The sequence below is a fragment of the Petromyzon marinus genome, chromosome 3 (genome assembly GCF_048934315.1).
Source record: "Petromyzon marinus isolate PM22_M1 ecotype Great Lakes invasive population chromosome 3, UKy_Petmar_22M1.pri1.0, whole genome shotgun sequence".
In the NCBI taxonomy this organism is placed as follows: Eukaryota; Metazoa; Chordata; class Hyperoartia; order Petromyzontiformes; family Petromyzontidae; genus Petromyzon; species Petromyzon marinus.
In genome coordinates this window covers 12,851,930-12,875,497 of record NC_133669.1, presented here as the reverse complement: position 1 = coordinate 12,875,497, position 23,568 = coordinate 12,851,930, and the positions used below count along the sequence as shown (strand labels likewise).

The following is a 23,568-nucleotide window of genomic DNA, read 5'->3' as shown; positions in this document are numbered from 1 at the left end:
TGTATATATTTTATTATTTTATTGTTTCCCTTCAACGTGACTTTACCGAAAGAGCTAAGAATATGAATTACCATGACCTGTGCAGCTACTACGGGGCACTCAGTTCACCGAAATGCGAAATAATCAGGGAAGAAAAATCACGTCCTGTATATGCATGGATTCCATAAAGCTTTTTCCTCAGAAGTATTTAAGTAGTAATAACAATTTTCCTTTTCCAGCTGTACAACGAGATGATGTGACGTGGTAATTATATCAGCAGGAGGAGAGGGGGAGGTGCGGAACTGTCTTTTAGTCTGATTTGTGAATCTTTTTGTCAAATTGGACAGTTTTCGATGGGGCAAGTCCCAATTAACAACAGCAAATATATTTATACCGATGCCTCCTTATCAGATCATCTTTACAACAGTTATCATGTCTACCCTGTTACAGAAAGACAGTTGGACTGATATGTTGTGTTCTAACGCTTTCAAACTTAGTTAGAAATCGTTTGAAAATTATCGCTTGAGCCAAATCCAAATCACAACCTTCAATTGTGACGTTTCAATAAAGAATCAAAGCTTTCGTCTGTCTGTCTGTTCATCCCTCCGGCCCCTTTTCTTGCTTTTCTGTCCGTCTTTCCTCTTCTTACCTCTTGGTGTCCCTGTATATGTATTTCTGCTGCCTTGTACCTCGTATTTGTTCACTCTGTCTATGCTGGTATGTTCAACCCAGAGGATGAACACGAAATTGAGCACTCTTCTGAAATTCGTGATCCGCCAGGCAAGTGTCTAACTGTGTCGTTGGCCTGACTGGTTTTGCATCACGTATTTTTTTCTTAGGTTTGTTGAATTGTCGTCTCTCATCTTCTTGTTGTATTTACCTCCGTGCAGTTTAACGCTCTCTATGTGTTGCGTTGATGTCACCCTATATGCTCCCTCGCTATTTGTTTTTAACGCCTGATGAAGATCGCTTGTGTTGCGGTCGAAACGTCGTGATTGATTTATTTTAATATAATTTTATGGTATTTCTACATACGTGACTTTACCGAAAAAAAACAATGAGTTGTGACGTTTCGTTGAATCGTGGGAGGAGGGAATCCCGTTCTTCCTTTTTACAACACCGATTTACAATGGCCTGTTGTTTTATGTAACTGTAAGATTGTGCTCATTAACATTCAAAAGTTAAGCCAAGTGAAAGTTTCTATATTATAAAATGAGAAGTGGTGCTTATCCCCCATCTATGGTTCTGAGGCAAATGTGGACAGTCACATTTCAGCGACCCGCTGAAATGTGACTGGATAAATCAAACTGCACCTGGAATTTGAGACATATCAAATGCTATAAACCACAGTACCATCTATCTTTACCATTCACAGCACGCAAACGGTGCTCTACATTAAATATATATTTCCCATACACTCATCGATGAGAGGATTTGATCGACAGTTTTTGATTGTTACTCGGTGAATCTTGGACAGGAGAAGCTATCGCCATTGATCTACATTGCTGGAGGGGACAATGCTTAGAAATACAATGAGATAAAAGTAGCAACATACTTGCTTCTCTGCCACCTACTGCAGAGGCCTCACTATTTTTGAGAGTACTTTGTTATGGTAGAACTAAATCGTATTCGTGTTGAAGTAGGGGGCACATTTCTATGGGGTTATCCACGAGATTACTCCATTTATCATTGTGAAATCACACAAAACTGCATATGTTAAGAAAATGTATGCGGATAAGATAATTTTCCGCAGACCGGAGACTCCATTACTCCACTGGTAATATGGTTGCGGATAACAGGAGTTCCATCTTGTTTCGGTTCGAAAGGTGACGAATATTGCTCAAGAGGGCATTTTTCGGGGCTATGTTATGGGCAGCAGAGGGTGGAGCAACAAAATATATTGTTGTACTGTACTATAATCGCAAAATCTGTGCTCCTCCCCGCCTTCACCAACTATCGAAGTGTGTCCAAATAGACCCTCCTCAGGCCATACGGCCCTCATCCAGCAGTGTATGGACAGGATCAGAAGTTTATTATCCGAGTAAATTACCCATTGAGGGTGACTAGGTCAGCAGACAGACTCGGCAAGAATAGTCAATCAACAAGATATCATACATAAAGTAAATCAAACCAAATGATCTCACAAAACAATTGCGTGCATTCACGCGTGTATTGTTTCGACCTCCATAATGACCGTTTAAAAAGAGTGCAGTGGTGGCAGGGTGGTGATCGCCAGAGAAGACAGCGCCACTTGGTTCCAAAACTTTGGAGCAGAAGTTACATCATTAAAACGCCTTTGAACCAAGTTCCGTACAACGGTCTGCACATGCACATTACAGTGTACGCACACTGTAATGTTTCGAATAATAACGATTCTTAAACGTGCCACACATTATTATAAACCAGCTCCAAATGTGCACTGCTCACCACTGAACATGTAAATAATCAGCAGCCCCTAAAGGCAACGCCAAGCCTCTTCGTCTCGTCCCGCACACACGGGCGAGAAACCTGTGGCTTGTACGACGCTAACCACAGTCTGCGCACTCGACAGCATCACGCCAGCGCTGTTGATGGTGCCTCCATTCCAAAAAAGAGAAGCGATGATGTCCAGACTCGTCAACTTATGATGGCATACCGCGACGCCAATAGCACTGCTTGTTGATATGTTTGCTACATTCATCGTTTTGATAAGTCATATCAAAGGTCTACGTTCGCATTTTTAAGTGCAGTAAGTGTGTGAGTATTCAACTAAACTTTGTTTTAACCACGTACGGCCGACTGAGCTACGTAACTCTTTTTTTCAGAAGCGACCTGGACTCAACGAAGTGGCTTATCACGTGGACATTTATAGCAGCCAAATACTCCAAATGCATGTTGATTTGAAACGCGGATAGAAAAACTGGAGGACCTGGAGAAAAATCCACACGACCATGGGGAGAACATGCAAACTCCACAAATACAGGCATCAGGGTCGGGACCGAACCCACGACCTCATGCATACCAGGACAAGGCAGCTAACATCTCACCACCGCATTCATAGCCCTGAAGCAGGAGTGGGAATTCCACATTTTTGTGCTGGTGGCCAGTCTGTCCATAGTAAAACGTATTGTAGACTTGCCATACTGATACTTGTTTTGTTAACCCCGGAGGGATGATGGGCTGACTTGACCCCTAAACTGAGACTTGAACTTGCGGATTTAAAATTTTGAGTGGAATGCTTCGTTATGATAAGATTTTAACAACGTAAGCATACGATGAAATAACTGCATTGATTGTAGGTGTCAACAAAGATATATAAACCATGTGCTTACTTTCAATATCCCCATCTCATACGTTTTTTATTGTTCCTTTTGCGTGTGTCTGTAAGCATGAGTATGTGTGCAGTATATACATACATCTGTGCCAGCATCTGTGTGTGTATATATTCTACGTATTTGTTTTTTTGCCAAAAAAATTCAGGAGGTAATGGATTGATAGAAAGCCAGGATAGTAGGGAGTAGCACTGGTTGCTTTCACATCCCATCGACGGTAATTGCTTTCAACAGTAATAACATACAACTGAGGCCAATAGGCAATGGTTCATGTTAGGGAATGTCTGCAAGCAATAGTGAAGAGGTTTCTGTCTGAAGCATTATTTTGTACCAGTGCAGTTACATATAAATTACTTTACAAGGTAGTGAAGCTGCGACACTGTGGTTCGTACATGGCACTGTGAGCCCGTTGACCTGAATTCTAGTCCCAAACACGGATAACATCAGTATAGATTTATATTTACACTGGTCATGGGCAACCCTCCTTTTCACCGATCTGCACTGACTATCATTGTGAAGTATGGTCAAACAACCCCCTTCCCCCCCCCCATAATCAACATGGCACGGGGAAGCCTTCATTGCAGCAGTGGAATGACAAAAAGCTGCAAATTATGAACGAATTATGGATAGTTTACATATAAGAAAAACTGCCAGAGCACAAACTGCTATTTTAATTTATTATTTATATAAGTAGATACCAGCATAAGCTACAATCCAATATGGTACATTTTGATAATTGTAATAACGCGTGTAAGCTTTTTTTATATCCTCCAAAGTACCAAAAAAATGCTCCCTATACCACCAGCCGTGACCTGCCCGGTGTAGCTGAAGTTGTATAACGCCACACAAATACCATGCATTCTTGAAATAAAACCAGGAAACTATTGCTGAAGGGGAATATTTGATAAAGGGAATGCCATGGACCAAATCCATTGAAATGTTTGCAGCTTGGGGTTTTTTCCATTACAGATAAACCCCTTTTGTTCATGTTGCAGTCAGCTGATACATTTAACATTAAGCACAATCTATGCATCTGCAAATGATGAAAAGACATTGAAAAGGCTCGGTATAATTCCCAAACCAAAGTTCAATGTCAACACGAAGGATGAAGGGATCTTGCAAAGTTCTTACAATAATTTGTGCTTTAACAGTTTAAATTAGCAATGATGGAAAACAAATCACATATATATGAGTATTAGCTACTGACAAAGTATGGGTGCACAGTCTGAAATCTTGAATCGCAGCATTTGTGAAATACTCAATATTACCAAGGTTTATATTTCCTAATATGTCTGCAGAACTCGGTGCGAGAAATCATAAGCAATTACCACTCTGCTCTGTGTGAAGCTATGCAGGAGCCCAGACGCGTGCAAATAACAAGCGCGAGCAATTGATGGTCTGCTGGTTGGTGCGTGCCATATTCGCGCAGTAGCAGAAACCTGCGGTGAATCTCGCACGAGGGCAGAGAGGAGTGTCAGGTCACTTTAAATCAGCTTAGAGCACATGGGAAAGAAACAGCATTTCAAGAGTCATCGATTCACTGCTGTGGGGGGGGGGAGGGGGGCGCACAATGGGGATGCTGGGAATTGATCGGAGTAGTAGGGATTGTGGATGGGGCTGGAGGCAGGGAGGGAGGAGACAGTGTTGGATTGGACATGCAGAACAACAGATGTCCCTCTTTGCATTTTCTTTACATAAACATGCTCGCATGCGCGTGACACATGCATGGAGCTGCAACATCGGAACTGCAGCTCGCGTCCAGCGCAAGAGTCTGGGCCTTGGAAAGAGTTTATGGGGATTTTGCAAACAGCACAAAGAATAACTGTGAAGCATATATATAAACAAAATATTTAAATGGTATTTACGTGCTTTGCTTTACGTGAATTTACACGTATTATTTATCTTCACTTAAACTCTACAACGTTTTAATTTTCTCAAATTTTACGGCATTAATATGTGCATACTTGTACACAGCTATTGCAAAATACGTGACCACTGTCTATTTAATTCATCCATTTGTTATCTGCATGCAAGAGAAAATCACTTTCACCGGGACTGCAGAAACAACATAGCGGAAGCATTAATTCTCCAACCACGCTCTTACATCGCTGGATAAAGCATGTGCCACCAGTGATGAAGATGTATTCAGTACAATAATTGCACAAAATACAGCTCTGTACTGCCTCGAGTCTTCATTTGTGTCTGGTATCGCATTTTTGTTATCGTGTTTTCTATTCTACTGCAGGTAAAATGAACATAAGGAAACAATTCCTGAATTGACGAGAAAAAAAAAACATTAACTTCAGTACTCTCATTTTGCAACACTCACAAAGAAGTCTGGTTTTTTTTGGAAAAAATTGCCCTCAATAAATGAAGTCCTGGTCTAATATCTGTATTGTTGCGTGTCTTTATTTATTTATTTGCAAAAGCTGGCTTCTAGGTAAAACTGGCAAATTATGGAGGAGATTTTGAGGCACGGCTGTATCCGGTTGGGGCTCCATTTAGCATTTTCTGGGCTGGTGGGCCCTCGCTGCATGCGCCGTCTCTATGGAGAAGTCAGCGGTACATGGAGTGGTGGACAATGCCCTGACAAGCGCTGGAAAATGGATCCCTTTCTCCGCTCCCTCTGTCTACCCAAGACAAAGTTCATTATGCTACTGCCACTGCTTGCAGGTTGAGTTTGAATCTCCGAAGGTCTCTTATACGGAGACGGTCTCTTCTGTTGTCGCCACTTGGTGTAGTATCTTAACACGTTTGCTTACTTATGTGTAGCCATGTAAATGTGACCGGTACCTAAAATAAATAATTCATTCAGGGAACTGATAAAAATTATTTACAGTATTTTCATTTAACATCTTTTTATATATAGTATTCGAATTTTCGTATTTGTTTTTTTGTCGACGTAGTTTTTTTTTAAATGCCATATTACTGTGACCATGTAATTTGTGGTTTTTTTATTTTATTTATGCAGCTTCCCTTTAAAGATGCCCATTGCATGCTTACGAATGGATGGACAAAACCTGTCACTCTGCCGGCCGTACATTTCATAGCTCCCTGAATAGCTAGTGGCAATTCACACGGTCCCCACTGCATAATTAAGGGCTTTAAGCTATAATTTTTGCCAGCTCGACCTCCCCTGAATGCAGATTCGATTTCTAAATGCAAATCGACACACTGAAGCAGAGGGGGTAGTCCCCAAGCCACGAATCAGATTTAGGGCCCTTTTTTCCCCTCCTTAAAAAAATTACCAAAAACGAGCGGAAACCTCAAGTGTGACTTTCATAGCTTCATGCAGCTAACACAAAGCATTTGCTCCATCAGTCCCACCAATTAAATCTTATTATGGTTTTCGGTGGTGGAATGCACTGCTTTGTATCCAGTTACTTTTCAATACTACACTATCATGTTCTAAAACTGACAAATGCAGTTTGCCGCACAGCTCCAGATGTACGCAGGGCTCACACTCGACCTGATCTTTGACTGCAACTAAATGCTTACAAAGTGCGTACTTTTTTTTTTAAAGCATGAAGCCACAATTGTACTGCACCAATTTCAACATGGGTTACGAAAAGAACAATCGCAAATCTTTAACGACGTTGATAAGCTCTATTGAGGATACACATACAGCACATTTCATGAATATCAGTCAACCAGTCAAATTGTATATTACAAATAAATAACATTCACCTGATTAACTTGAAGTGTTTTTATAAACGTGTTTTTTTATACAAGCTATGAAATGGCTGTCAATTCATTAGCTTAATAAAACAGTGGTTTCCACCCTCTGAAAGCAGAACGCTCAAAAAACAGTTTAAAATGTCAACATGTTTCCCTGCACAACTACCAATTACTATGTATCATACAATTATTAATGGCATGAATATGCTCAAATATATAAATAACAGTGCATTTAAAACATAGGCAGTCCTATTGGGTTATCATTAGTAGTGCTGTGATTGTAGTCGCTATCAACCTAAAACGACTTTATTTTGAATGCATTTACATTGCAAATATGCCACCTTGCGCATTTGGGAAGAAGGAAAATTATGACACACAATAAAAGCACTCAAAACACGAGGGATAAAAGAATGCATATTTGCATTAACATAAGCATACATACATAAAACACATTATTTGCAGATATGTTATGCACTACATCTGGGGAGTATGACCCATAGACCTGTGCATGAGAGTGGACAATAAACTTTCGTCTAGAAATTGTAAATATCACCCTTTTAACTGGCTGCCAATCCCATGTTGATTTCATCACGATTTCCAGACACAATCGTGGGAGGACCTTTGGCAATACAAAAAATAATAATAATGGAAAAACAGCGGGGGGGGGGGGGGAGAATTTGACTACAAGAATATTTGAACCAGATGGACAATTGGCCATTGAAGAGACTGTGGGGGCCTCAAATCACCAACAGTGTTTCATCAGTTTGCATCTCTGTCTCAGATCAACCTCTCTTGTCAGTTCAAACCAGGAGAGAAACGAATGAAGCTGTTACACGAACAACATCCGAAACCAGCTGAGACGATACTCAGCTGTAACACATATTTTGTTGAATCGTAGTTGGAACTTTTTTTTTATCTCAACATCAACATTTTCTATAGGGCGTTGACACTAAATAATAACGTTTAAATTGTGAAATAAATATTTGAGTTTAAATCATTAGCCTGAGAGGTCTTTTTATAGAACGTTTAATTTACATTATTCCCTGCTATATTGTGAAAATAATTATTTTCATATGTTCCACATGTTTATGGTTACAATAATGCTACCGCATTTCATTTTATAGTATTCTCATTAAGCAATGATTACTTTTATTGCAGGGAATGAGAACCTTACTATTATTCATACTACCTTAACGATTCCTCCAAGATTGTTATCAATGTTAACACATTTGTGAGATATTGGCTTCTCGTGCAAGTCAGACTTGCATTTTCTTAGGACTGCATGAGCAACCATTCACTCTGAGGATGAGGGCATGCTAACCTCATCATGAGCTCCATGTTCAATGACGTCTTGGCATCTTTTAAAGCGCTCTATTATTTCCTCTGTGTGGCTTGGCAGGAATACAGGTTTGCAACAATGATGATGCGTATGAGAAAAATATATGTTATTTATGTAAAACGTGTTTTACACATACGAACACATTACCCGAATTTGCTTTTACTCTGAAGCGCGGCTGAAATAAGAACGTATCATAGTTCGACACTGTGATGTCTTCAAAAATGTCTAAAGGAATTAAATGAGTGTCTCAATATTCACAGCATGTGCTGCCCCTTTAATACAGCGATGCATACTAAGCGTGATGTTATGCTAATTCCCAATTTGAAACACAATTCACTCCATCTTGTGCTCTGCGCAAATCATTGTTTTACTTCAACAAAACCTTGACACGTTCATCATCCTGTCACCTTTCTGAGCTTTGCTGAAGTTAAGGTATATTTCTTGTGCTCTAGTCTATGAGAATACATGCTGCATATGTGTACTTGAATGCGTGTGCATGTTTGGGAAACTCAGTAGGTAGCACACAGGGCTATGAACCTAGTAACCTGAGTTTAATTCCTGGCCATGACTAATACTGAAATCAGTAGTGAGTGGTATCTGAACCTGTCCTGGACCTGCCTTCCTTAGGTTGACTTGACCTTAAGTTAGTGCCAAGCATCTATCAATATCGGCACTGGGGAGACCAAGATAATCAGCCATGGTTTAAGCCACACCACCAGCTTATGCACATTCTAGCTTTAATTGGTACTCCGAAACAGCACTTTCTCCAACAGCATCTGTGCAAGGCTATACAAGGGTCTTTGTCATTTGCGGAAATACTGTGTATATCTATCCAACAACAACAACAAAAAACCCGTTGAATTATGGTTGCAGCGTGCATCACAATGCGGAGTGATTTGCTTACAAACGGCACCGGGGCCCAACAGGCCAGAGAGGCCCAGGTGCTGGCTACAAAGAGGTGGTGATGGTGAGAGCGGGCGTGGTGGGGGGGAGGTTTCACTCCTCGCACCAGAAGCCATGCCAACTACGCCTCGCTACTGACCAGGATGCAGTCATGTTATGTTGGAGCCGTACTAATATTACACAGTCTGTGCAGTTCGCCCTTGTTGGTATGACGACTAAAACACACTTTTTGTAAAGCATTCAAATGTCATACAAATCATGACGTAATGACACTTTTGGCAAACTTATCATTTCAACTGGGCAAAAAAGGTTTAGTAAAAACACAAATGAAAGATTATGTTAGCGGCAAGGAGTTCAAGAGTAACCGGATAACATGTCATATAGTTGACAATTGAACGTTTAGAAAGAAATGTAAAAAAAAGTATCAAAGCAAATAAAAAAAAACATTCATATAGACTGTTGACTTGTACAGTTATAAATTAAATGTGTTTATCTTTGAATCCCTCTTCTCCTGTAATGGTTATCAAATTGTTTTGTACAGATGTGTGGGGTTTTTTTGTGTGAAGGGTTTGGGTGACAGGGAATTCCGTTTGGTTAAGCTGCGGTGCGGTGGTTAGAGCATTGTGCTAAAATCTGGCAACTTGACTTCTGATTCCTGGCCACGGCTAACATGAGCGACATCTTTACCAGCCACGGGCCCGCCAACTGACCAGCGTGGTTAAACATCACTCACGACCGGTATTGGCATGGGCAGGCTTTCGCCCAGCAATGGATTGACAAAGTGCTACAAAAATACATACTGTATTGAATATTTAAAAAATAAAAAAAAATAATTCTTACAAGATTGGTGTTTTGCTTGCGCAGTACACATGATTTGGTTTGCCAAAAAATGTTGAAGTACATTTCCAAGAGAAACATGGATTTTAAAAGTCTATGAATCACCCCAGACGGAGTGCCGGGCTTGCTCTTCGGTAATCCACGAGCTAATTAGGAAAGCAGAAAAAGCCAGGGCCCACGATGGAATTACTCTACAGCCTTCAGCCCATTGCGAAACTACTCCTGCAGCTCTGCCTGCTCTCTTCCCCAAAACTACATAAAACAAAATCACTTCATCCTCAAGAGGAAGGAGTTATGCTCTTAATCTGTTGCCTTTTTAGAGTCTGAAATAAAAATAAAAATGTTTTATGTATTTTATCTGCTCTAATATAAACACTGATTGAAGGATCGTTTTGTGATGTTGGAATTCAACAAATATTGAACATCAAAAGACAAAGATCCCCTATATAGCCTATAACAGACTTGGGGCAAGTGCTGTTCGCAAGCACCTATGAAGGCAGGCACGGCACACGAAGGGTTGGGTGATCAGCACCACGCCCAGCCGCCTTTACCTCCCTAGTAGCGGTGTTTACGCATTGAGGCTGAGTCGACTCTAGGGGAGGCACAGCACCTGTTCGGATCATTGTCACTGGAACTCGGGTCACCGGGTACGTAGCGCAGCACGCTCACCACAAGGTGCCTTCTCTCCTCCACAATGGGCGCAATCCAACTTCACCACAGTGATGTAAAACAACAGTTGCTATAACCATCCGCATCCGAGTTTTGTTTATCCAAGCAGAGTTATGCACTTCATGGTGAGGCCAGTCCCTGAAGTATGAATATGTATACATGGCAGAACAAACTACACAGGCGCTATCAATTCTAGATTTGAAGCTTTCGTGACTGCAATGATCCATACTCTTTGGTTCTATTCGGTAAAGTCACGTAGGTAAAAAAATAAAACAACAAAAATCACGACGTTTCGGCCACAACACAAGCGGCCTTCATCAGGTGAAGGGACCAGCCTGTCTCGAAGACTGCGCTGGAGTGAAACAGAGCCAAGCTCAGACTGCGACCTTTAAGCTGTGTGAGAGGGATTAAGGTGCCTCGACAAAGGAATTAGCATAAAAAATTAGCATTTGATTGGCGGACTTAGCATCATGAAAGGTGTAGCACACGGCAGTGCACCTTTAAGCTGTGTGAGAGGGATTAAGGTGCCTTGACAAAGGAATTAGCGTAAAAATTAGCATTTGATTGGCGGACTTATCATGATGAAAGGTGTAGCACAGTGATCGGCACCGGCAGTGCACCGGCCTGTGCTGAAAGTTTGGGGTACCACTAATTGAAAAAATATACTGTACCAATGAAAATTAGTTTAATGTTTAGTTCGATTTAGAACATCTTTCCAATGGTTGCTTAATTTGAAACTATCTTCTCGGTTGAAATTGTGTCTGTGTTTGTATATCTGAATTGCCTCGTGAACAAATCTCTGATAAACACCACATCAATTCCAGACATCCCGCCATCAAATTCACCATGGAAGTGGAGAAAATGGCAAGCTACCATTCTTGGATGTTCTGTTTGAGAGGTGACCTGATGGCTCATTGGGGCATTCTGTCTACAGGAAACCCACCCACACAGATTCCTACTTGAAGCCTGATTCCCACCACCACCTTGCCCAAAAGAATTCTCTCATCAAAACTTTATACCATAGGGCTCATTGCATTTCGGACCAACACCACCTGACCAGTGAATTAAAACATCTGGCCCTCAAAAGGAATGGATACTCTGACCGTACCATCCGCCAAGCTGTTTCTCCCTCCATACAGAAACAACCACTTGATACTCCGGTCAAAACCATCACACTACCATATATAGCAGGTGTTACTAAAAAGATTTACAAAATTCTAAACAAACACAAGATCCAGGTCCGGTTCAATACAGTACATAAAATTCGTGATCTGATCCCATCCGTGAAGGATGTCATTCCTGACTTACAGTACCCCGGGGTTTACAAATTGAGTTGTACCTGCAGTGATTGCTATATCGGGGAGACGAAGCGACATGTCTCTGACCGAATTCGCGAGTACAAATCAGATTTGAAACACGGCAGAACGAATTCTTCTGCCGTGGCTGATCACTGTTACAACGCTGTGGGTGATCACGATGTAATTTGCTCCGATACCAAGGTTCTTTGCAAACCCACAGGTTTTTGTCAGAGATTTGTTCACGAGGCAATTCAGATTTACAAACACAGACACAATTTCAACCGAGAAGATGGTTTCAAATTAAGCAACCATTGGAAAGATGTTCTAAATCGAACTAAACATTAAACTAATTTTCATTGGTACAGTATATTTTTTCAAGTAGTGGTACCCCAAACTTTCGCAGCACAGGCTGGTGCACTGCCGGTGCCGATCACTGTGCTACACCTTTCATCATGATAAGTCCGCCAATCAAATGCTAATTTTTACGCTAATTCCTTTGTCAAGGAACCTTAATCCCTCTCACACAGCTTAAAGGTGCACTGCCGTGTGCTACACCTTTCATCATGCTAAGTCCGCCAATCAAATGCTAATTTTTACACTAATTCCTTTGTCAAGGCACCTTAATCCCTCTCACACAGCTTAAAGGTGCACTGCCGCGTGCTACACCTTTCATCATGCTAAGTCCGCCAATCAAATGCTAATTTTTTTATGCTAATTCCATTGTCGAGGCACCTTAATCCCTCTCACACAGCTTAAAGGTCGCAGTCTGAGCTTGGCTCTGTTTCACTCCAGCGCAGTCTTCGAGACAGTCTGGTCCCTTCACCTGATGAAGGCCGCTTGTGTTGTGGCCGAAACGTCGTGATTTTTGTTGCTTTATTTTTTTACCTACGTGACTTTACCGAATAGAACCAAAGAGTGACCAAATCACCTGGAATGCATTCAGTCTTGCCAGATCTTTGAAGCTAAGGATGGTTGAGCCTGGATAGTGCTCGAATGGGTGACCACTGTATGTGGCGCGGCAGTAAAGGTCAGTGGAGTCAAATACATTGTTCTAGGGAACCTGTCCATCTATGCTCCCCCTCCCGGACCAACCCACATTGACCACCGTGATGACATATGGTCAAGTAAGTCTCTCAATCTGCACAGGCATGATGTTGGTAGGGGGTGGGGGGCTCTCGTCAAACAGTCGATTGATAATCATGCCGTACAAATACATACACACAAACAATGCAGGCACACATTAACAATGTGTGTTCCATATACAGTACTATATATGTAGAAGAGCTATCACAGCAGTGGTGGCTAACCTGCCCTGCATGTCGGGGCACTGCTCCACCTGTAAATGTATTTAAAAAGTGTTCGAAATATTGTTTTACTTTAAAAGGGAGATAATTGAAGTAACGTTGCTGGGTTCTTTGCGACACTTAGAATCGGAACACAACAAACCCTTGCCCAACGCGGGGGTTATGTTATAGAAAATAGATGCAATTGGCAAATCCGCGATCCTCAAAACCCCAAGCCAAATGGGATAACTAGGGGTTTGGTTCACGGTTCATACAACACCCCCCTCCTAATGTACCATACATTCACCCAAACATTAAATGTAAAATATGGTTCATGTTTTCTCGTGTTAAATATAACTTGTAAGGTAAATGTATAGAATGGGGGGGGGGGGGAAATGTAGGAAGAAAAATCGTGCGGCTGAACCTCAACTGCCTCACTGGAGCCTCGTAATTCCGAGTGGCCTCGTGTCCACGTTGGAACACTCGGGAGACACGGTGTGGCCCGTACGTTGTTCCGTGGCAGCAGCATCGTCGCGAGCAATGCAGTTACGGTGCGCACAGGAATCTCGCGGTCACCTGCGAGCGGGTGCCAAGCCGCAGGTGCAAAACCACAAAAGCTAAACCCGCGAGAGGGAAGGGCTTTTTTTGTATAAAACTCTGATGTCCCAGCCAATCACCAGCCGCCACTGTGAGTGTATTTGCATACGGCCCCCGCCCAAGGCAAATGTCCTCCTCCTCTTCCCTCCCCACCATCCGTTCACCTCATTTGTAAATGTGTTCTCCAGTCGGTTTGAATAATGGTAGCAGAATGCTGCTTTGGTATATACAAACCATGTCTGAATGAGATTTCACAATTTTTACTTAAAGCAGATGTTGTCCAAGTTTCTTAATCGGTGCATAACTGAACCAGACAACCTGATGATGGCCTTAAGGCCTGTAATAGAAAACAGCCAGCAACAAATAAAGTTTGCGCAAAGATAGAAGCTCATAGCTGACCAGATTATTGAATTTTATTGAGTTATACAAGGCTGACAAGTTACAAGAAGGAAATGTATTCTAAAGCTGAGTTGTGTAAGGAGAGATAGATGAAAAACAGGATTATTGAGATTTACGTTGAACAGCCTTATACAAACACTTCACGGCAACCAAATCATAATCCTTCACTGAGATTAGACGTTTGAACTGTCACATTACTGGAACTCTCTGAAACTATGTGGTAGTATATATAGGTGCATGGACCACCAGGTTAATTATCCCCATCCATGCAAAGAGATACGTGGCAATTGGGCAGAGGACAGGTACTTAACCAACATCCAACCTCAACATTCTTCTTGAATCTCCCCATCATTTATAGAGCTAATTAAATTATAGCTGGTCATGGTATCCAATAATATCACTGCTGCATTTTGCAAGGACAGCATTGAAGGCCACTGTTCAATTGCTAAACGGAACTTTAACATTGTTGTGATGTGACATTGTCCCTGAAGAAACAGAGATAAGATTCAGTTTCAAACAATGGGTCTCTTTTTTTCCATGGTATAAGAGTTTAAGTTCACAAGGTTTCAATCAATGAAAAGGTATCTGCTGACAAGATGCAATTTTACAATTGAAGCACAGAAAGTGTCCTGGGGGCTAACTAGTCAGAATCGACTGCTATTTTTTTTAAATAGCCTTTCTGTCTCATTAGAAACAAGAAACATACACCATTAAATTAACATTGTATGAATCGCAGGCTAATGTTTTTCAACAATATTTGAGCTTGCTTAAAATTTCAGACTTTTCTTAATGTCACCATCACTCTCATCATCATTATAAGGTACTTCTTTCTATGAAAGAAAGTTTACAAATGAATCATTTGGCAGGACCCCGGGGTCCCGCAAAAATCAGGTCAATAATTATTATTTTTCAGTCCGCCCACTCGTGATCCCGACAGCAACGCGCCGCCCGCCCAGACTCGCCGTGCCAACAAGCGCCAGCAGGCGGCGATCAACACGACGGGCGCCACCCCACCGGCCAAACGCAAGTCCCGGGGGGCGTCCGCCGCAGTCGCGCGTGGCGACGACGCCCTCCGGTCAGCCGTCGATCCTCAGCTTCTTTGCCAAGGCGAGCCCGCCCCCAGGCAGTGAATTTAACGTGTTTATGTAATTTTTCAACTTTTTACGAAACTTAGTGCCCCGCGTAGCTCTCGACGAGGCCAATCGATTGACACTAGTTTTGTTGTCGGTAAGGCAAGACTCGTGTCGCTACGCGGGTTTTCCCACCCCGGGGCAGTGATGGGACCCCGGGGTTCCGCAAATTGCTTTATATGTTGGCTAAAACATAAAGTTTGAGAATACTGGAAGATGCTTTTAAAAGTTGCACAATTATGTTAGCACCTTATTTATGTACTCTGTTAAATAAACAAATAATTTAGAGCTCTCTTTCAATGCACTGCTAGATTAAGGGCTCCCAATGCCTTTGAGATTCTCTGACCGTGCTCTCCCACGCTGGTCATTGTGAATTGAAAAGGGGGTACCCAGAACCAGTTCAGATATCAATCGCCACTGATGGTATCCATGGCTAAGAGTTGAGCTCAAGTGGCCGATTTGAAGGACCACTACGCCACTGCTCCCCACTAAAATATTACAAGCATTCGCTTGTGCATTTAGTCAATGGGATTCTACAGTATTGTTTATGCAATAATTAAGTATTTTGAGTCTCACCATAGTTTTACAAGGTCATTCTTAAAAAACCTTTCATATAGATAACTTTTTATATTCTTTGGTTCTTTCGGTAAAGTCACGTAGATAGACAAATAATACAAATAAAGTGAATAAAAAAATGTGTGATCTGATCCCATCTGTGAAGGACAAGATTCCTGACATGCAATATCCCGGCGTCAACAAACTAAGCTGTATCCGCGGCAGCAGTTACATTGGGGAACCTAAGCGATATGTCTCGAACCGTGTTCGTAAGCATAAGGCAGATTTGAAACACGGTAGGACCAATACTTCTGCCTTGGCCGATCATTATTTTAATGCAGCTGGCTCACACGAAATTGATTTCTCTAAGACGATGGTCCTTTGCAAGCCTACTGGCTATCAACAAAGATTAATTCTGATTTAAAGCTTTCGTGACTGCAGGTATTCATATTCTTGGTTCTTTCGGTAAAGTCACGTAGAAGGGAAACAATAACATTATATTGTTTTATATTTTTATTTATTATTTTAATGTTTCCCTTCTACGTGACTTTACCGAAATAACCAAGAATATAAAGATTAATTCATGAAGCCATCCATATGTCCAGACACAGACACAATACCAACCGAGAGGATGGTTATAAACTCAGCAATCATTGGAAAGATGTAATCAACCACTATGGGTCATGACTTGATTTGTATTTTCTTGTCAGCCTCTACCGTCAGCAGTGTGGGTGTGTGGAGCAAGGTGCATTTTTTTCCTGGAGGCCTTTTTTTTGGAGACCCACTGTTTAGTTGTTCCTACATTTACATTAGCTGTCCCGCCCATGCTGCTGAAACACCTGGCATACACCCATCTCTAAACCTTTATAAACAGTTTGCCTTTAGAGGCTAACCCCCCTTTTTCTGATGGCGACCGCTTGTATTGCGGTTGAAACGTCGTGGTTTTTGTTTTTATTTTATTTTCATTTTATAGACTGCCAGTACGCTCACCAGCTTAAAAAACAGGCTACAGTCGACATTATAGACTGCTAGTACGCTTACCGAGGTTAAGAACCAGGCAACAGTCTACATTATAGACTGCCAGTACACTCACCCAGCTTAATACCATTGCTACAGTCGACATCATAGACTGCCAGGTACACTCACCAAACTTAATAACCAGGCTACAGTCTATGTTATAGACTGCCAGTACACTCACTCCGATTTTGAACCAGGCTGCAGTCTACATGAGTGTTTTTTATTATTATTTTTCTTTCATTTTTATTTTTATTCACTTTATGTTTTATTATTTTTCTATCAATGTGACTTTACCGAAAGAACCAAAGAATAAGAATTTCTGCAGTCACGAAAGTTTGAAGTAAAAAATAGATCACTTTGCAAAAAAAACATCTCTACAAGAATACCAGCATTAAAAATTTGCTTTACATACGAGTATACAGTCACGCTGTTAGATAAGTAACTCAGAATTAGTAAATGTTTCTGTCCCTGTTGACCACATTGAATAACAGGATGAGTGACCAATGTGGAGCTCATTGTCAACAGCATCATCATTATGCAGTGAGTCTAGTGCAGTGGCATTGGTGGCTTCTGTGTCCACAGTTGCCAGGGAGCAATAAAGCTCTGAGACCTAATCTGTGCGAATCTGCATGGCCGCCTCATTCTTGCATGGTGATGATAATTTTGCTGGTGAGTAAAGAGGATGTGAAAGTAGTGATCGAGGGATGGTTGGGGAGGGAGATTGTTAGAGGGAGGGGGGCAGTGGGAAATTGAGCATTGGAGGGTGGTGGTCAGGCTGCAGGATTAAGTGGGTGCAAGTGCAAAGGACTGGCATCTTGGCATGGGTGAAATTTTTTGCGAATACGTGTATGTGTGTACGCATGTAGCTGTGCAACGGTTAGTGCGCAGCGCAACGAAACTAGCGACCCGAGTTAGAGTCCTGCTCACGGCCAACACCAATGACGATTATCTGAACCGGGCCTGGGCCTCCCCTAGGTGGACTCAGCCTCAAATTAGTACCTGGTGCGGTGTGTAAAAACATTGGCACTGGGGAAACAAAGGCAGTCGGGCGTGGTGCCGGCCATCCACCCCCTTGTGTGGCGTGCTGGCCTTCGTAGGTGCTTGCTAAGAGCACTTGCCCCAACAGTCTGTTAAGGCTACACAGGGGATATTTGTCATTGCATCCATGCACGAATGCAGGACAAAACCATTATGTCACAACCTATTGTTCCACGACGATTCGTCCCTTGAGTTTTTGGGCATTGGCCAACCTGTGCCGGGGTTGCCTTCCAGAAAATTGATTATGTAGATCACCAGCTGTTTGCAAGTCACCCAATTGATCAGTGGAGCCCCAGACAAGCCATCTGTTTGTGTGCAGAGAATAACTTGAAAGTATACGCTATGCTTTGGGAATGATCTATGTAAGATGTAATAAGATGTGAAATTAGGTTTTTAGAGCATGAGTTGGTGCTGTAGTGCGAATACTTTTCATAATTGATATTGAAAAAAAACATTTTTTTTGGCCCTTCATCAATCTACTGCTAGATGAAGGCCTCCAAATGTCGCTTGTGCCGTGTGGGCGATTTGACCAGACGTAATAATTGCTTTTACCCGTTCTGGCAATAAAACAGTTTGTGCTAAGATGTTAAAACACCAAACAGAAACCTTTTGCAAGGATCATGTCTGAGACTAGTCTTTAAAGAAAGCTGTCTCTGGTGTGGACCAATCAGTTTCAAAGACAATGCATAAATTACCAGAGCATGTTTTTGTTTGCATTGTTCACCACAATAGTGTGGTCAACGCAGGTTTCTGTTTGGTGTTTTAACATCTTATCACCTGTTTTATTGCCAGATAGGGTAAAGCCAATTCTTATATTTTTATACTGGCAAGAAAGGTCCCATGAAATTTGACCACACGTCACCATTTCACCGCACTGGTTAGTGCGGGTTGGCGAAGTGGGCAGAAGATCAGATCAGATGTCACTTCTTACCTACGGCAGCCGCGGTCGAGAAGTCAACTCGGGTCACCAGGTTCATCGTGCAGTGTGCTAAAAACTGTGCCACCGCTCCACCCCATGATGAGATGTAACATTAATCATTGTGTTCCATTTGACGTTTGTATGATTGTTACACTCTTAGCATATACATTTTCTGCAATGGGAATTCTTCTCAGGTTTTTTTTCATCAGCTGCATTCATCAAAAAAGAATGCCATGAGCCAGTTTTTCAAAATTAAAAGCGGTGTTTTTTTTTTACATTCGAAGGTATTGTCAATTATCACGTTGTCATGTTATTTTCCTCCAGCATAGACATTTCACACTGGATGTATTCAATGTAGATCTCAAATTGGAAATGCGGATTGGTTTCCCTAAAAGCATTGTGGCATGTAACAAAAATATGTAGCATTAAATGAACTGTATTCTGTAACAAACCATCCAAGGCCAATTAGGAGGTCCCACACTTTGCTGCACGTTAAGGGAACAGTTCCACAGGAGTGCCCTTTCTTCAAAGGTCATATTTGCAATGAAACGAATACATTGTTATATTTTGCACAATTACACATTTTTACTGTTGTTACCACATATGCAATAATGTTACAGTGTTGTCATTTATTTACCCGGGGAAAACCTGAGCCTCAGTGCTCAGTCGCAGGAGCTGCTCCACTGCAGGCGATGTTAGGCCAATACAATTCCTGAGTGTTTGTTCACTGTAGGCGTTAACCGCATTACCCAGAGAAAACCCTTCAAGCACACGAGGGGATAAACGCTCAACGCTGGCCTCGTCGCAGTGCCTGCATCACTCGAAAATCACCTGGTGGTTACCCGTCTAGCACGCACGACTGACCATCGAGCTACTTGCATAGGTTTTCGCGGTCGTGCTGTATAGCTCTGCGATGGGTTTTCAGCTTGCATCGCACGCTGTTCGACATTGATGTCTGGACAACACGCGATACAACCAGAAGTTACGTAGGAGAACGGAACACAGGTCCCTATCATGCATTCATGTAAGCAGATACAGAGAAAGAGTGTCAACGGCTACCAAGTTGGACACAATGCTATTGTTGACAATTTGTCTTTTACTTAACATTCACCAAAGGTAGGTTGACACTGACCATTTTGTTTGTCACTGGCCATTTAAATACACATTCCCCCCTCGGCCTCCCATCCAAGTATTAACCTGGTTCCACTCTACGTATCTTCTGAAATATGACAATATCAGGTGCAGTGCAGGGTAATTTAGTTACAAGCCTACATATTAAACTAAATGTTATACGGCAACGTAATGTGAACTATTTGAAAAGGGAATAAATACGTAGCATGATATTACGTTCACTGACATTTACTCCAGGGCATACGGATGGCAACTGCCGCAGGAAGATGATGCCGGTCTGGACCATCGACACGCAGACATTGGCAGCTACGATTTTTGTTGATGCAAAGTTTCACTTTTACACACGAGGGTAAAACAAAAACAAAACCGCTCGAGCCAAAAAGCCACACGCGCACCACACACACACATGTTGCAAACACATGCGCCACCGTGCATATCATTAAGGGTTTATAAAAAAAATATATCCATAATTTGATTCTAATCAATGTGCACATGTAAGCCACTCTCGTATCACGTGAGCGCTGCGCTTAAGCCAAATCTGTTAGCCCGACCGTTGCGTACACTATCGCAAGCCACGCTGCGTGCGAGCGCTTGTCTGTGTCACACCGCCGACGAGCGCGGCAAGCCGCGACCTGCACCGCTTGCGTCTCTGCAGCTTGCCCCGGGGGGCGCATCGCCGCGTCTCACCACCACCCAGCCCGCGTCTCACCACCACCAGCACCACCCACCCCGCGTCTCACCACCACCACCACCCAGCCCGCGTCTCACCACCACCAGCACCACCCACCCCGCGTCTCACCACCACCACCACCACCCACCCCGCGTCTCACCACCACCACCCACCCCGCGTCTCACCACCACCACCACCACCCACCCCGCGTCTCACCACCAGCACCACCACCCACCCCGCGTCTCACCACCACCAGCACCACCCACCCCGCGTCTCACCACCACCACCACCACCCAGCCCGCGTCTCACCACCACCACCCACCCCGCGTCTCACCACCACCAGCTCCACCCACCCCGCGGCTCACCACCACCACCCACCCCGCGTCTCACCACCACCACCACCACCCACCCCGCGTCTCACCACCAGCACCACCACCCACCCCGCGTCTCACCACCACCAGCACCACCCACCCCGCGTCTCACCACCACCACCACCACCCAGCCCGCGTCTCACCACCACCACCCACCCCGCGTCTCACCACCACCAGCTCCACCCACCCCGCGGCTCACCACCACCACCCACCCCGCGTCTCACCACCACCAGCACCACCCACCCCGCGTCTCACCACCACCACCGCCACCAACACCCACCCCGCGTCTCACCACCACCACCACCCACCCACCCCGCGTCTCACCACCACCACCACCCACCCCGCGTCTCACCACCACCACCAGCACCACCACCCATCCACCCCACGTCTCACCACCACCACCCACCCCGCGTCTCACCACCACCACCACCACCCACCCCGCGTCTCACCACCACCACCCACCCCGCGTCTCACCACCAGCACCCACCCCGCGTCTCACCACCACCACCACCCACCCCGCGTCTCACCACCACCACCACCACCCACCCCGCGTCTCACCACCACCACCACCACCCACCCCGCGTCTCACCACCACCACCCACCCCGCGTCTCACCACCACCACCCACCCCGCGTCTCACCACCACCACCCCGCATCGCCGCGTTCCCAGCCACGCCCACGCGCGCTAGAGCCGTGCGCGAACACGCGGACCTCGCTGTGATGTCACCGGAGGACTCGCGGCTCGACAACATCGCCAAACGAATGATGTGAATGCATCATCATCATCATCGCCGCCGCCTTCGTTATCAGTAGCCGTGATTAGTTGTCCTGCTGGGAGAAGGCCTCCCCGCTAAGCCGTCGCCGTATCGCACTGTCCCTTCGATCCACGTAGCTTCCTGCACGTTAATTCATGTAATTGTTCCATCTCCTCAGTGATTCACTCCGTCATTAGTCTCGGCCACCAGCCATCAGCCCTTCTGGCGATGTGTCCTGCCCAAAAAACATGACTTTTTTTTACTTTTCGTAATTGGGCCTTGCCTGGTGAATTTGTTTTAAAAAAAATAGTTTAGTTGAATTAACCTGCAAATGTTCTGTAATCCATGTATTCCTCTTTCCGTCTTTTTGAAATTCCAACCATACATCTATCCACACTTCCTTGCGTACTCATGAGTTTTGTTTTTTTATTTCATTTTCGATGATCGGCTTAGATATCACTCACTTATGAAGCCAGTTGTTGGGTTCACAGCGGAGTGAGCTAACCACTGCACCATCACCCTACTGCATGATCGTATTACAGCATTCTAATGTTGATGCAAGTCAAACACTGATTCGCAATAAACAAAAAAGCACGTTCCGTCATTTAGGGCAGAAACAAGAGTATTGGTTTCTATGTTGGAAGCAACTTTACACAATCAGCATTTGTATTTCATACAATCATGAACCATCTATTCGTTTTTACCATAACTTTAACAAAATAATGAACGTCAACATAGCAATGTACCTAAAAAATAAATTGTGTTTTTTGTGTGCACTACCTGCTATGTTTTGGTTCAAAAACACAATCATGAAAAACAAATATAGAACAATGACTTTTTGACTACTGAGCAAGGGGAGATGCATACTTGAAATAACATTGACAGACATAAAGAAGAACACACGAATTAGAGAGCATACGCAGGTTAATGACAGCACGCAACCGAGTCAGAAGAGCCAGTATGGGCTTGGGCAGGACACGTCGCGAGTGTAGATGATGGACAATGATCAAGAATAATAATTAAGTGGCAGCAAAGGAACAAAACGCATCTGAGAGGTCGCCATAAGGGAGATGGAGCGATGCAATCAGTTCATGTGCAGGTGCCGAATGACTATTACATCGCAGGATCAGCTTGGGGAGCTCTTCATGCAGCAGTGGATCGACCATGGCTGATGATGCCGATGATGAAGTAATGTATTTGTGGAAATGCCCTTCTCTACCGAGTCCTAAAATATTGCAGTGTACACAATTGAAGACATGGCCGTTTTTACTGAGATTGACTTGCAGCATGAATGGACACACAATATCCGACGAATGTGTACACACACGTTGTGGATGCTTGCAGGTGCGTACATAGTCTCTTCTCGGATAGCACTAGGCTTTAAGGACTTGGTTCATTATACCTTTCATGTCTGCTAATGTCACGAGCTTCCCATCCAATTTTACATGAAGATGAAATTGAGTGAACGAGATGGCATAGGTTAGGTCAACACAAAAACGCATTCATTCCAGTACTTTTTTCACCCCTTAGTCAATCCCCTGCTGAATGAAGGCATCTCCTACACCGTGTCGGTAATGGGGGTTGCTTGACTATACTTCACCACGCTGTTCAGTCTGGGTTGGTGAATGGGGGGAGGGGGACAGGGAGCCCTAGGACCGATTTAGATACGACTCACCACTGAGGTTAGCCT

At 43.5% G+C, this 23,568-nt stretch overlaps 1 long non-coding RNA gene across 1 annotated transcript in view; it reads right to left on the bottom strand.

Annotated features, from left to right (window-relative positions):
* Positions 1 to 23,568, bottom strand: part of LOC116954091 (uncharacterized) — a 126,232-nt gene that overhangs the window by 15,004 nt on the left and 87,660 nt on the right. The gene's annotated exons all lie outside the window — the stretch shown is intronic.